Below are 17117 nucleotides of genomic sequence, written 5' to 3' on the forward strand. Positions count from 1 at the left end.
TATGAATGATATATTGAATGTACCTGAGGAATAAATTTGAAGCATGTCTACAAAAGACCATAGAAACACTAAGGAATTACAAATTATAATAAAAAAATTCAAAACATGTCCTTTTTCAATATTTAGGATATGAAGTATATCCTAAGGTGCTTAAATTCAAAAAAACTTCCTTAAGAAAGAGAAACAAACACATTGAATGATTTTCAGAAATTGATAGGAGATATCCAATGATGGACCAGGTTAGGACTACCTATCAGTTACAACGTTATAGACATTTAAGGGGAGACAGTGCTTTAAATTCACCACCCGGCTTACAAAAGAAGCCAAGAGGCTTTGGAAAAGTTGAACTGGCTTTATCCAATGTTTGAAAGGTACTAAAACCCTTAGAAATATCAGTTTTGCCACACAAAGGCACCCACAGCAGTCCTTCATCAAGGGACAGGGATAAAAGGGAAACCTCCTGGCACAACCAGAACAAACCTTACCCCACCCAGTTTTGTTGAATTTTATTAAAGGCCATTAAGCGAGCAGTACAATTATTCACAAGATCTGAAAGATATAATTTTTAAATACACTTAATGTGTGTTAGAACCATCTCAATGGCAAATTTTTTACATGGCTCAAATTTACAATGGGTCTTCATTAAAGACAAAGACTATTACCTAATTGGCGATGGATTCTCAAAGAAAAAGTTTTAAAGTTCCTCTTAAAGGACCAACTATCTTACGGATGCATCCAAAATAATATTTGTGTTGTGTACTTTATGATCTCACTATGAAAAGAGTAGTTTGAACCTTTTCAGTTCACTCAGCAGAATGAATTATATTATATTCTAGCTTTATTATTATCCAGGAGACATAAATATAACATCTGATTGGGCCTATTCAATAGGTGTGGTCAAAGAATTGAACAGTCCAAATAAAATTTGCAGCCTCTAATATTACAACTTTGAAATTTCAAGAGCAAGTGAGAAAGATCCAGGTAAGATCTATATATTGATGCCACTCATAGTGGACTTCAGGTCTCATTTTTGATGGACCAAAGGCAGATAGTTCAACTATGTTGGTAATACCCTTTTTAAAAGCCTAAGATCTCATTCTAAATATCATCAGGTGCTGCTTTTGTTTAAATTTGAATAAAAGAGAGGAATAGAGATAGTAAAAAGCCTGTTCAGCTTGCCTTCCTTTCCACACTCCTACACTGCCTCCAGGGAAGAACCCTCATGGTTTGAGACCCAATGAAATCTGGCAAATCGATGTGAACCATTATAAATCTTTTGGTCATCTGTCTTTTTCCAGTTGTGGTAGACAATTTTGGGATTACTTTGAAATACAGCAGCAAAAAGAGATAGTTCGAGGGTCACTGAATTTCACAAAGATTTGCATTATGGGTGTGCCACAAAATAAAAAGAAAATGTCCTACTTTATATTTAACATTTTGCACACTTTTGTGCACAGTATAAGATTTTACATACCACTGGAATACCTTTTAATCCTCAAGGACAGGCAATAGTAGAGAGGATAAACAGAGACATTAAGATGCTCCTCCAAAAACAAAAGAAAGGGGGAGCCACAGGTAACATAGAGAACTTCTAAATCTAGCTCTTTATACTATTAATTTCTTGATTTTTGACAAAGATGCACTGGCTCCGGCAGACAGGTTTTATAACCCACCGGAAGGTCATTGTCCAGTGCCAGCAGCTCCATTATCTAGATAATTGCCAGGTGATGTGGAGAGATTCAGAAAGTGGTGAATGGAAAGGATCAGATAGGTTAACTGCCTGGGGGAGAGGGTTTGCTTGTATCTCTACAGGTGGAGAAGGAATCAAATGGGTGCCAATGAGCTGTATTTGCCTTGTCCATCACAGAGAGTCAGAGCAGACCCTTGAAACAAAGAAGACCCAAGAAATATTGGGTGGTTCTGTTGCTGATTGTGCTCACCATTGAAAGAGCATGGCAGTTATGGCATTTGACTCATGGACATCAAAGATTGTTGGACTTCTGTAATGGGCTGAGGTTTGAGTTGATGCACTGAGGTCCCAAGCACGTGAGGCTAAATAGTAATTGGTCTATACTCTATTAATATACATGATTGGATAAAGAATGGCCCCTGCCCATTCTCTGTGCAAGTCCTGATGTGTTGTATAGGAAATGACGATTTTGGTGGGTGGAGGCAGAGAGAGAGACAGGAAGAGAAGGTGGGAGAGATTGGGCCTGGGTTCCATTCTCCTAGCTGCTGGTCATGTGGCTGCTGGTCTAGCTAGCTTCTTGACTCAGCTACACACATTGCTATTGCCCATTCTCTTCCACCTCTGATCTTTCTTCACTGAGAATAAAGACTGACGACTTTCCCCTAACCTGAATTCCTGACTCCGGCTGATTTTAAAATACGCGGTGTTCACAGACTTCAAAACCCTCAGGAATCATTGGATTCTCTGAGACATGATAAGATTGTTGTAGGACTTGAAAACCCACAGGAATCATTGGATTCTCTGAGAGATAGGACTTGAAAACCCTCAGGAATCATTGGATTCTCTGAGACATAGGACTTGAAAACCCTCAGGAATCATTGGATTCTCTGAGACATGAGAAGATTGTTGTAGGACTTGAAAACCCACAGGAATCATTGGATTCTCTGAGAGATAGAACTTAAAAACCCTCAGGAATCATTGGATTCTCTGAGACATAGGACTTGAAAATTCTCAGGAATCATTGGATTCTCTGAGAAATGATAAGACTATATAACCTGTAAATAAAAGGCTATTAAATAAAAAGAAAAAAAAAAAAAGAGAAACGATAAGACTGTTACATGACTTCAAAATCTGCTGGAATCATTGGATTCCCTAACACATAAAAAGACTTTTGCAGGACTTCAAAAACTTAGGGGGATCATTAGATTCCCTGACATGTGAAGCAATGGATAATAGACTGGTTTTGGACTATCTCTTGGCTGCTGAAGAAGGCGTATGTGTGACTGTTGTTTACATACTCTCTTTCTAGGACTTCTGGCAATCTTTTACAACACCATGTTGATTTATATTGTTTGCTATTCCGCTACTTGCGTGTACAATTCATGTTTGTTACACCACATCGATCCTGCACTGACTGAGGGGAGGGTCATCCCTAATAGCCTCTGCTTTATTGCTATGTGCTTGTGTAATACCTCCCATGCTGATGGGTTTGTGCATAATAAGACCCTTCAGCCCAGAAACCCACTAGCAATCCCCACTTCCCTTTGGTGCTTTTCACCTCCTTTCCTGAGAAGTCAGGGGGGTCATGATCACCTCCTTTTTGGTGCTTTCACCTCCTTTTCTGAGAAGTCAGGGAGGGTGGTGATCACCTCCCCTTGGGGGCTCTGACCTCCCTGAGGAGTCAGGGATGGCATGACCTCCTGTGTTCTAAAACAAAAGAAAGCGGGAGATGTAATGGGCTGAGGCTTGAGTTGATGCACTGAGGTCCCAAGCATGTGAGGCTAAATAGTAATTGGACTATACTCTATTAATATATATGCTTGGAGAAAGAATGGCCCCCACCCACTCTCTGTGCAAGTCCTGATATGTTGTATAGGAAATGACGATTTTGGTAGGTGGAGGCACAGGGGCAGAAAGAGAGGCTGGGGGAGATTGCTGGCTGGGTTTTATTCTGGTGGTTGCTGGTCTCGTGGCTTCTGGTCTAGTTAGCTTCTTGACTCAGCTGTATACATTGCTATTGCTGATTCTCTTCCACCTCTGATCTTTCTTCACTGAGAATAAAGATTGACGATTTTCCCCTAACCTGAATTCCTGACTCCGGCTGATTTTAAAATACGCGGTCATCACAAGTTACCTTAAGGATAGCTCCAAGTCTGAAGATTCCTGAGTCCAGGTATCTACCAAGAGACCAAGAGAAGAACATCAGATCTACAAAGAGAAAAGTATTTTCTGATATGGGAAAGTTAGGTAATGAAGTAGATAGAGTATGAGGCTTATTGTCTTCTTGACTCATTTTCCTGAATTCAAATCTGGCCTTAGCCAATTACTAGCTATATGACCCTGGACAAATCCCTTAACCTTGTTTGACTCAGTTTCTCATCTGTAAAATGAGCTGGAAAAGGAAAGAAAACCCCAAATGGTTTCAGGAAGTCAGACACAACTGAAAAAAGGGAGGAATCAAAAGAGGTCAGGTTATTGTAAGCACAGGACATAAAATAGGAAATTGTCCGATTCATTAGAGTTCTTCTTATATGAGTGGTATCTCTTCATTCCTTGCTTTGAGGGAATGCTTATTTAGGAGAAACAAGACAGGAAGAATATGTGGTGCTGAGGCAGAAGGATCCTGATCCTTGGTTTCTGCAAAACTCGATGATGAGACTTAGCAAGCTCCTACAGGGTCCAGCACTTGCTCTAGCTTTAATAAGGCAATGAACTCCTATGTTTTCAGCTATGTAAGTATCTGACAAAAGCATTAGTTCCTTCATTCTTAGCTTCAGAATTATAGCGCAACAATTGTTCTCCAAGTACTGAACATTAATCTGATCCAGCAATTGTAATTAGCTGGTGTTCCTGAAGAAGTCCCCTGTACCAGTGCAAATTAATGGAAGAGCAACCAAGAACAAGGGAAATTGTTTTTCAAGTCTCACTGTCTGTTCCTTCTGCTGCTTCTTGTTCCTCATTTGTCAGCACACTTGCCAGCTGCCATACATTTGCTGTTGTTGGTGTTTCACTATCAGAATCTGAACTGGATCATGATGACAGAGCAGAGGGAAACACTTCTTCTTGAGTTGTTGCTCAATTTTTGACTGGAGATATCCCCTCATTTTCACAAAATCCTCTGAAGGGGGCATCAGTTTCAACAAGTCTGACTTCTCCAGGCCCAGCAAAGGTGTCATTGCTTTCTCTCAGCTTAGATCCAACTTGTCAGTTCAGTCATAAGTAACCTCTGTTACTTATCCTTTGGGGTCAGATCTGTGCAAAAAGCAGCATGGCTGGAATCAGAAATTCGGCAGAGACCTGCATGGAAAATGCTTGTAGACTACTACATAAAACATACAACACAGAACTGAGCAACACCTCAATTTGGTTCTGTGCAACGATGGTGCTTAAACCATTCTCATGCATATATTGAGAAAGACAGCAGGAGCTTCTAAATCACTATTGATTAGAAAAATGCCAGTTAAAACAATTCTGAGGTACACTTCACACCTATTAGATTGGCTAAGATGACAGGAAAGAAAAATGATAAATGTTGGAGAGGATGTGGGAAAACTGGGACACTGATGCATTTTTGGTGGAGTTGTGAACGAATCCTACCATTCTAGAGAGTAATTTGGAATAATGCCCAAAGGACTGTCAAACTGCATATCTTTTGAATCCAGCAATACCACTACTAGGTCTATATCCCATAGAGATCATTAAAAAAAAAAAAAAAAAAAAAAAAAAAGGACTCACATATACAAAAATGTGTATAAGCAGCTCTTTGTGGTGGCAAAGAATTGGAAATCAAGGGGACATTCATCAGTTAGGGAATGGCTGAACAAATTGTGGTATATGAATGGAATGAAATACTATTGTTCTAAAAGAAATGATGAGCCAGTGAAGTTCAAAACAAATAAACAAACAAACAAAAAAAAAAAACCTTGGAAAGACTTACATGAACTGATGCCAAGTGACATGAGCAGAACCAAGAGAACAGTGTGCATAGTAACAGCAAGATTGTGAGATGCCCAACTTTGATAGACTTAGCTCTTCTCAGAAATACAATGATCTAAGACAATTCCAAAAGATTTATGAAAGAAAATTCTATCCACATTCAGAGAAAGAACTATGGAGTCTGAATGCAACTTTTTTTTTTCTTTCTCGTGATTTCTCTCTTTTTTTCTGATTCTTCTTTTACAACATGGCTAATGTGGAAATATATTTAGTATGACTGTACTTGTATAATCTATATGATATTGCTTGACATCTTGGGGAGAGGAGAAGGGAGGGAGTGAGGAAGAAAAATGGAAATCAAAATCTTATAAAATAAGTATTGAAACTATATTTGCTATATAATTAGAAAAAATAAAGTGCTATTAAGTGGGGGCAAATGACATTAGTACTTTGTTAAAGTGTGGGTTCTGCAAGAGATGTTCTTCAGTCAGATTATAGGGTAGCAGCTGTTTGCTGCATACTTGCCAGAGTAATTCCATACCCTTTCCAGACAGGCAGAACTCTCCTGAAGCTATCTCTTCCTTGAGATTTACATCTCTGAAGCAAAATCCTGTGGCCCCCCACTTTAAACAACAAATGGGCTTGGTTCTGGGTGAGTGACTCCCCCAAAACTTTCCCGAACCCTCCCATGTCTATGCAGGACCAGAACTGTTCTCCTGGACCCTGAGGAGGGGAGGTAAAGTGAGACAAGGGAAGGCCACTCCCACTGCCCTACTACAGAATGCCTATAGAACTTGAGAGCGGAAGCATGAATCATCTACGCCCAAGGTGAGAAATCCGTAGGAACCCATATTCTGATGGGAGAAGACAACATATACAGAAGAGTTTAGCCACAAGTAACATAGGAAAAAACCTCTTCTTTAGGAAGTTATGGTAAAACAGACAATAATGGCCTCTTTTTAAATATCATTATTTAACACCACTCTTCCCAGGGTTTGGGGGTTTAGGATCTTGGTCTTTCCCCATCAGGTCTGAGGAGAAATGATGGTCAAGGTGGTGATGGTTTGACCTGCCTGACATTTGTGGCCTCTTATTTTTCCCTCTAGGTGCTTTGTGGCTTCATCTAAGCTGGCTTGTCCACCTTGTAGGTAGCAGTTGGTGAGAAGTTGGTGGTAGCTGGTCAGCAGTTGCTGCTAGTGGAGATGAAGAAGATGGGTCCTTTCTCCATAGTGCTTTCTCACCTCAATGCTGGCTGCAGAGGCGGACGGGGGAACACTACTCTTCTCAAGGCTCTTGGTTTCAGGGTCTGGAGCTGTCTCCATCAGGGTCTGAGGGAAAATGGTGACCAAGGTGGTAGAGGTTTATTTAGAGAAAGAAGAAGAGAGTCCACATGTTTCCTATACAGTGTACCCCTTGAAAAAAGCAAAGGCAATAATTTTTTTTATCCAAATAGATTTATTATTATTTTTTATAGCTTTTTATTTACAAGATATATGCATGGGTAATTTTTCAGCATTGACAATTTCAAAACCTTTTGTTCCAATTTTTCCCCTCCATCCCCCCCACCCCCTCTCTCAGATGGCAGGTAGACCAAAATATGTTAAATATGTTAAATACAATATATGTATACATATCCATATAGTTATTTTGCTGCACAAGAAGAATCGGACTTTGAAATAATGTACAATTAACCTGTGAAGGAAATTAAAAATGCAGGCAGACAAAAATAGAGGGATTGGGAATTCTATGTAGTGGTTCATAATTATCTCCCAGAGTTCTTTCACTGGGTGTAGCTGGTTCAATTCATCATTCATCTTGGAACTAATTTGTTTCATCTCATTGTTGAAGAGGGCCACATCCATCAGAATTGATCATCATATAGGATTGTTGTTGAAGTATATAATGATCTCCTGGTCCTGCTCATTTCACTCTGCATCAGTTCATGTGAGTCTCTCCAGGCCTTTCTGAAATCATCCTGCTGGTCATTTCTTACAGAACAAAAATATTCCATAACATTCATATACCACAATTTATTCAGCCATTCTCTAATTGATAAGCATCCATTCAGTTTCCAGTTTCTGGCCACTACAAAAGTCTTGTGAGAAAACTTTATTTAGTTGTGGTAATTGGGAGAAAACCTTATTATATTCTCACAAGACAGTAAACCCATAACTGAATAGAAAGGGAACTGAGCTAGCTTCAGAATTAAATTACAAGACAGAGTCAATGTGGTAGATTCAATTCCCACAACTAATCACTTGTCCTAATCCCCCTAATACTCTTAGCCCTATGGCATCAGCCCCAAAGATTGAATCTATTCCTTTGAGTTTTGCCCTTTGGAGTTATGAGGATGATACTGCTGAATCCCAGGCTATACTCATATCATGAATACTTTCTCCAAGGAAAGAGGTAAGAAACTCTAGAACAGTTAAATACTATTCACCAAAATTAAACTGACTTTATTTTCACAAATACAAATTGGCAATTGGGAGTCATTTCTGAATCACCTGTCTGCATACATTCAGCTTATTATAGTAAAGATCAAATTAAACACCAAGTTAGAAAACAAAAAAACTAAGAATGAAAAGAAAATATGGGACACAGTTAAAACAATTCCAAGCCAACCTACTTAGAGAAATTATTGATACTGAAAAATGTGAAGTGGATAAAGGAATAGACATAAAGATGGACTATCACTATTTTCTATGAATGTTTAACTAATATAAAACAAGAATCACATTATACGACCAAAAGAGCTTAGGAATCTACTTAGACTAGAGATTAATCTTCCTCTCAAACTTCACATTCTTCTTTTGCCATTTTCATAATCTTCACTGAACATTGAACGCCAGGGCAAGGCACAGGAGCCTCCCGACTTTGCTAGTTGCTGAATCTGCTTAATTGATTGGACACAGATGTCTAGGCCTAAAAATGGATGATAACAGCTAAGTGAGAAGAAGTCATGCCTTGCATATGGATGGTATAAAAAGACAATGACTTATGATATTTCATGCCATATGTTAAGATATAGGGCAGAAAGAAAAAGAGACATGAAGGAAAGATTCCTTCAAAACATTCACTATTGGAGAAGCTATGGAGAGGGGTGACTGAGGACAATTCCATTAGGCTATTTGGGGAATCCAGAGAACAGGAAGACCACTGGCATACGGTTATTTGTAATGCTGAAGGAGACCTACTTTGATGTGGAAAAAGCAGAGTCATGATAAGAGGGTAGGGTGTAAATCAGAGGGTGCAGTATGCTAGGAGTTGTGTATTACTGTGCATGAGAAGACACAAAGGTAGCTCGGCAATGGTATTTGCATTGGGTGTCCTTCAAATCATCAGAACTCCATATGGCCTATGTCATTGCAGGGACAAGTGGAAATGGCAACTCGGAGGTCAAATCTTGATTAGGATTACTTGTCTGAATCATACCTTGTTTCTTGTTCCCATCCCAAGGCCTGGTAATCACCAAGCCAGCAGAGATCATTTGTGTAAGGATGGTGATCAGGAAAGTCTCTGATCAACTATCCCCGTTACCTAGAAGCTACATCAATGAACCTATGAAGATAGCTTTACTTTTCTCTGTCATGTTAGAGGGATTGGTACTTAGCCAGAGGGAGTAAATTTAGGTCTGGAAAGCTCTCTCTTCTCAGCTTCCTAGCATCCCTGGCTTCCTTCAGTTCTCAGCTAACATCTCATCTTCTGCAAAAAGCTTTTCCCAGTTCTTCTTAATCTCAGTGCTTTTCCTTTTATATATATATATATAGTTGTTTGCATATTGTCTACCTGTTAGGGTATGAATCCTTTGAGAACAGGATCTATTGTTTTTATGTTTTTAATCTTTCTTTATATCCCTAGTACTTAGTAATGCTAGTCCACTGACTGAGAATCTCAATCAACAAGACTACCTAGTACAGAAAAACCTACTTAGTACCATCTTGTCTTTGGAGGAGCCAGTGATCATAAGAGTGATCATTTTCTGAGGTCAATGGGAAACAATTTAAAGCCTTTTTTGGGTACAAGACCAGATCAGCCTTTGATTTTTGTTGTTATTTAGCCATTTTCAATTGTATCAGATCCTTTGTGGGCTTTTTTTTGGCAGAGTTATGTTACTGGAGTGGTTTGCAATTTCCTTCTCCATCTTTCAGATGAGGAAACTGAGGCAAATAGGATTAAATAACTTGCCCAAGGTTATACAGCTAAGTGTCTGAAAGCCAAATTTGAATTTGGGAAGAATGAAACTCTGGCCTAATTCCAGGCCCATTGATTTATCCACTGTATTAGATAGCTAAGAGATTAGGCTTGAATGGCTTCTCTTAGGAAACTGGGAGGGAATGTACTCAACAACCCATAGCCTTTATAGAAAGATAATGACAGAGGTGGGGGGAAGGAGGAGAAAAATTGGAACAAAAGGTTTGGCAATTGTCAGTGCTGGAAAATTACCCATGCATATAACTTGTAAATAAAAAGCTATAATAAAAAAAGAAAGAAAGAAAGAAAGATAATGACAATAGCTTGGAAATAATATTGTAGCACAGGGGAAAAACCTCCAGATCTAGCACCAGATGAGACCAAAGTCTAAATCCTGACTCTGCCATTCACGACCTATGTGACTTTGAACAGTTCATTTTTATCTGGGCTCTGTTTTCCTCATCTGTGAAAACAGGAAAGTTGAACTAAAAGACCCTCAAGTTTCCCTTCAATTCTAAATCTAAATTTAAGTTCAAATCTAAATCTAAATAAAACAAATCTAAATGTGATGTTCCAAGGGAATAGTTAGCTCTTGTTTATATAGTGCTCTAAGATTTGCAAAATTCATTATATGCATTAACTGATTTAATCCTCACAACAATCCTATGAGCTAGATATTTTAATTTTTGCTCATTTTACAAGATGAAGAGAAATCAGATAGATTTAGTGATTCTCTTAAAATCACATAGCTAGCAGAATTTGAACCTCTGTTTTCTTGATTCAACATTCAATCCTGTATTCACTACACCCTGTTGGCAGGGAACCATCAGTATTTTGAGGTAGAGTTCCATTTAATGTTTGGTTACCCACATTCAGTGTCTGGTTGCCCACATAGGGCGCGTTGAAACCACAGCTGCAGTTTCAGTGTTGGACAGGGAAAGAAATCCATGCTTCAGTACACAAATGAATTTCGACAGCTAAGAGGCATTTGGGGGCAAAGAGAAGGCAGTCTTTATGGAGATGGTAAAGAAAGATTTGAGAACTTCCAATAGACTTGTGATGGAGAGAGCCATCTGCAACCAGAGAGATGACTATGGAGATTGAATATAAATTACAACATAGTATTTTCACTTTTCTTGTTGCTGTATGTTTGTTTGCTTGGTTTTTTCCTCTCATTTTTCCCATTTTAATCTGAATTTTCTTGTGCAGCATGATAAATGTGCAAATAGTTTTAGAAGAATTGCACATAAAACCTATATTGGATAACTTATTGTCTAGGAGAGAGAGGAAGGAGGGAGGAAGGGAAAAAATTTGGAACACAAGGTTTTGCAAGGGTGGATGTTGAAAACTATCTTTGCATGTATTTTGAAAATTAAAAAGCTATTATTTTTTTTTAATTTATTTAATAGCCTTTTATTTACAGGATATATGCATGGGTAACTTTACAGCATTGACAATTGCCAAACCTCTTGTTCCAATTTTTCACCTCTTACCCCCCCACCCCCTCCCCTAGATGGCAGGATGACCAGTAGATGTTAAATATATTAAAATATAAATTAGATACACAATAAGTATACATGACCAAAACATTATTTTGCTGTACAAAAAGAATCAGACTCTGAAATATTGTACAATTAGCTTGTGAAGGAAATCAAAAATGCAGGTGTGCATAAATATAGGGATTGGGAATTCAATGTAATGGTTTTTAGTCATCTCCCAGAGTTCTTTTTCTGGGCATAGCTGGTTCAGTTCATTACTACTCCATTGGAAATGATTTGGTTGATCTCGTTGCTGAGGATGGCCTGGTCCATCATATAGTATTGTTGTTGAAGTATATAATGATCTCTTGGTCCTGCTCATTTCACTCAGCATCAGTTCGTATAAGTCTCTCCAGGCCTTTCTGAAATTATCCTGTTGGTCATTTCTTACAGAACAGTAATATTCCATAATATTCATATACCACAATTTATTCAGCCATTCTCCAACTGATGGACATCCATTCAGTTTCCAGTTTTTAGCCACTACAAAAAGGGCTGCCACAAACATTCGTGCACATACAGGTCCCTTTCCTTTCTTTATAATCTCTTTGGGGTATAATCCCAGTAGTAACACTGCTGGATCAAAGGGTATGCACAGTTTGATAACTTTTTGAGCATAGTTCCAAACTACTCTCCAAAATGGTTGGATTCGTTCACAACTCCACCAACAATGCATCAATGTCCCAGTTTTCCCGCATCCCCTCCAACAATCATCATTATTTTTTCCTGTCATCTTAGCCAATCTGACAGGTGTGTAGTGGTATCTTAGAGTTGTCTTAATTTGCATTTCTCTGATTAATAATGACTTGGAGTATCTTTTCATATGACTAGAAATAGTTTCAATTTCTTCATCTGAGAATTGTCTGTTCATATCCTTTGACCATTTTTCAATTGGAGAATGGCTTGATTTAAAAAGCTATTATTAAAAAAAGAAAGAAAGAAAGATTTGAGCTGGGAGTTTCAAGATCATTTGACAGGGGACTTTGTTACTAGCCAGCCAGTCAGACTAATGGATTTGCTCAACCAATTCAATGAAAGATCAGAATGCCAGGTCAGGAAATGAGCATGGGATAAAAAGGACTGGGGTGTTGATGAATATAAACCAAGCCATAAGCCCATAGCTGGAAGCTGGCTAGTAAGAGCTGGTTTCTTAGATTTGGTGATCTGAGACACACCACTCCTTAGATTGTGAGCCCGGAGCCATTAATCCTTTTAAGGGAAGCTTATGGGTAGTTCAGAAGTAGAAAGCATGGGAAGCAATGGACACTAGACGACTCAGTATAGCTACTAATGAAGAACAGAGACCTGGTTCTCTAGGAATAAACCATGTTGGGACTTGGGTGGTCCCAAGTCCATGTTTTTCCATTGTAGAGGTCTTAGTCAAGGGCCCAGTGGTGCAAACACTACTACCCCCTGCTCAGTGAGAGAGCTGAGCAATGTCCCTCCCTTCCCTGGGATCTGCTTGTGATTCTGCTGAGTCAGACACTCCATACTGTTGAGATTCAAAAGGAGACCCCAAGAGACTGGGGTCACAGACTGGTGTCATGAGGTATATCAAAAGAATTTGCAGGCTTGAACCCATTTCCAAGTTAAGGGGCAAAGTTTATTGTAATTGTAACATCAATTGAAGCAGGCTAAGTTCCAAAAGGATTTAGCAAAGAACCAGCTTCAAGAAGACAAATTTATAAGAAAGGACCAAAAGTTTGGGTTCTTCACTGATTTGCTAATTTTATGACCCAGAAGTAGAACTGAGCAGTGATCTATTCACTATTATTTCCAGAACTTAGTTATGACTGGCCAGCAGTTTATCTATCTCTTTGTAGGGTTATTCTAAGGTCTGAAGACTTTAGAATCTTTGACAGACCGATTGTTAGATAATAGCACTCTAAGGTCAGGGTACCACAGGATCACTTCTATATTTCCCTAAAGTCTAGGGAAAGAAATATGTAACTATCATTGACAGATATTGTTAGAACAATAGCACTCTAAAATCAGGAGAGGATCACTGCTTCCTTTAGAAGCTGCATACCCCCTTCAATACCATCAAATGAGAGGAAGATCTGAAAATTATTAAAATGTGGCCTTGAAGTTGGAAAAAACTGCCCAGCACCTGTCCCTAAACTGAGTCTTTAAAATTACTACTTATTACAAGATTGGATAAAAGTTTAATCCATCAACCAATTAATCAATCCACAAGTACTTGTTAAACTCCTACTGTTGTTGTGGCAATAAGAGGGACATCCCTTCTGCTAGGAGACTCAAGTCCAAATGCAAAAGAATTCATGAACTCCGAAATCTGTGGCAAAAAGGAAGTTTTATTTTTCACTAAGAATAAAGAATGGCCTTAGATTATCTCCTTGCCTTAAGCGGAGGTGCCCTAATCAACACCGCTTGCTGTGTGTACATTAACAACTCAGGGAAGTCGAGCTTTGCACTGAGAGAATCTTAGAAAAGGCTGGCTGGATGCAAGACATTCATGAGAAACTCTTTACACCCTCTCTCCCAGTCTTCCTCTGGGTGGGGTTCCTGGCTATGGTCTCTACTAACCCCTCTACTAACTCCACTCCTAATTATTATTTTTTTTACTCATATTCGGCCCCTGCATTTTCAAACTGCTCATGAGATTTGTTTCCTCTAGGCTTCAAGCTGTGAATTTTCAACTGTTCCTTCAGCCTGGAGATCATGGGACTACTGATGGGGACACACAACATCCCTTAGATGCCGCTGCTGCTATCTTCAGATCTTATAATTTCCCTCCTGGCAGGAACCCCCATCAGCTTAGAGACATCTCTACGACCCTTGCCAGGTTAAAGCTGTTACCCTCACCCCTTTACCCCAAATGTATTTGAGGGAACTGCTTGAGGGAGGAAATGATGTAAACTGCATCCTCCTTGGCTTTTGGGGAGCAATGGAAAAAACAAAAAAAAACAAAAAAAAAAAACAACTCTGAGAAACTCTTCTGGGAGAGGCCTGCCTCTGGGAATCAAGATAAATGGTTTCATTCTGTTATCTTGGTGGGACTAGCTGTATGTACTCTTTATTGAGCTGAAAATTAGTCCAGGACCACTCCTAGTAACTTATTCAATTGGAGACTTGGGTCTGATAATCAGCTCAAACTGCCCCCAGGCCTCAGGCCAGGATTTGGCCATAAAACAGAGGCCTGTTAGCACACTCTTTACAAATCTCCTCATTAAGGATTTGTCCACTAAGAAAATTCTTTTTTAGTGAAGAATAAAACTTTTTATAATAAAATTTTTGCCACCGATATTGGGGCTTGAGAATTCTTTCGCATTTGTACCCGTGTCTCCGAGCAGAGGGGATCGCTCCCCCTTATTCCCACACCTCAACACTACTATGTATTAGGCACTTTCAGAGATGCTAGAGATTGCATCAAAGAATGAAGAATGAAGCAATCTCTACATTCAAGGCTAATGGGGAGACAAGAACATGTTCAAATATATATATAATAATAGAAATATATAATATGAAGTTAATAAATATACCTATGTGCAAAACATTTAATTATAAGATTTGAGGAGGATAATCATAGTTTGGGGGGGGCGGGAATCCAGACAATAGAACATGATGTTTGAGATGTGTCTCAAAGAAAGAAAGGACATTTTGAAGGTTAAATAAGGAGTCAATTCCTTCCAGGCATGTGAGTCAAACAGTGCAAAGGCATAGAGATGGGAAATTAATTGTAATGCGTGAGGAACAGAGAGAAAGCCAATAGATTGGATTGAAGCATATGGGAGGAAAAGTAATGTCCAATAAAGTTAAAAAGATAAGTTGAGGCCAGGTTGGGAAGGGTTTTAAAAGCTAAACAGAGGAGTTTTTATTTTATCCTAAAGGCATTAAGAAACCACTGGAGTTAAGGAGTAGATAAGTGATACACCAGATCTTTAGGTATGGAAAATTGCTTTGGCAACAGTACCTATGAAGGCATAAAATGAGAAGAGATTTGAGGCAGGAAGAATAATTAGGCAGCTGTTGCAAGAATATAAGGGAGAGGTGATGAGCTAAGGAGGTGGCTGTATGAATAGAGGAAAAATATCTGTTGCAAGAGTTGTTGCAGAGGCAGAAACAAGATTTGGCTACTGCAACTGAGGACTTGAGGATAATACTGAGTTTATAAGCCTGGGAACATGGAATGATAGCTGTACCTCCAATAGAAATAGTGAGTTTTGGAAGATGGATGCATTTTGGAGAGAAAGATAATAAGTTCAGTTTTGGAAAGGTTCTAGCCACCCATTTTGAAATATCCAATAGGTAATTTGGCAATATAGGACTGAAACTTAGCCAAGAGCCTAGACTGGATACACACACACACACATCATACATACATAGCTATGTATGTGTTTATACAGAGTTGCTCATTAAATCCATAGGGACCAATGAGGTTACCCAAAGACAGAGTAGATAACAGGAGGACAGAGGACTGAGGAGCATTTCTGATGAAACTCTGCTCTTCCCTCCCTCACTGAGTCTCAGGAGTTTGGACAGAGACAGACAGAAAGATGAACAAACAGTCAGAAAAGGGGCAAGATCTTTAGATATGAGTACTAAATTGGAGGCTTCTTTTTTTTCTGTTTTGCCCTGGAAACATCTTCATCTTCATTATATAGTTTAGTAGCTGACTTTAGAGTTTGGGGACAGTTTTATAGGGGTGGCCACAAGCTAAGACTTCATCTGCCGGTAGCTGAGACACTTTGAAGCCAGTTCTACAGAGATCCTGATCAGGTCCCAAGAACAAAGATTTAAGTGGCTGAGAGGACCAGCAGCTAGCTACTTTGACCCCTGTCTGGCTGCTGAGCTGGATACAGCCTGAGACCTCTGATTCCCACTCCAATTACCCGCCCCCCCCCCAACCTCACCCCCCCTCACACTCCCACACCTTCCTTCTTTAAGTATCCTAAATATCTAAAGGGTGAACAGGAGTGTGGGAGATTGGAGATGATGGGCTCTTAGGGGCACTCAACAGTTTTCCCTAAATTTTGATCATGACAAATAAACCATGTAGCTATCATACGTTGATTGCCTATGCTCTGTGACAATGGAGATTTTAAGCAGACATTCTAGATGTAAGGTGAATGTAGTTATTGATTTTCTATTCTTTGAAAAATGTTTTTAATCAGGATTTTACTTCATCCTTTAGCCCAAATTCTCAATTCAGCCAAGGGTAGATTTTAATTTGCCTAGCTGCTTAGGGCCCCCTGCTGTGGGAAGTTCTTTCTTGCATCAGGAAGATCCCTTCAGGACGGCCTGACTGGGGGCTTGCACATAGCATCACCTGGTGGGCAACTCAGAAACTGCACTCCCTTGATGGATAACCTAGGATCAAAGCAGCATAAAAGCTGATTGGGGATATTTTTACATTGCTGTTGGCCTCCATGGGTTGCCGGAGTGTCCCGTGGGCCTAAGAAAGGGAATCTGGGAGGTTTTGCCTAAGAAAGCCCAGAGGAATCAGTACTTTTAGATACAGAGCCCCTGTCTCTGGGAAAAAAAGAAAACAGAAGCACTATTTACAAATGTTCACTTTAATCAGTTAGTTCCATGGCGTGGATTTCTTAAGATACCCACACAATGCCTGCTTGGGGCAGCTGTGAGATCAGATCCAGTTCAGGGCTTCTCTCTTATCTGATCATAACCACTGAGAGGGTTTTTCAGGCTGAATACCCCTACGTGTGGCAGTACTGGCCATTTGTAACTTGGAGAAACTCCCAGCATAAAACAAGTTCTCAGCCTTTCTAGTGCCTTTC

General features: G+C 39.4%; 1 pseudogene; it reads right to left on the bottom strand.

Annotated features, from left to right (window-relative positions):
• Positions 1-4260: 4260 nt before the first annotated feature.
• Positions 4261-6948, bottom strand: LOC100922361 (annotated as a pseudogene).
• Positions 6949-17117: the final 10169 nt, after the last annotated feature.

This window comes from Sarcophilus harrisii, chromosome 1 (genome assembly GCF_902635505.1).
Source record: "Sarcophilus harrisii chromosome 1, mSarHar1.11, whole genome shotgun sequence".
Taxonomy (NCBI): domain Eukaryota; kingdom Metazoa; phylum Chordata; class Mammalia; order Dasyuromorphia; family Dasyuridae; genus Sarcophilus; species Sarcophilus harrisii.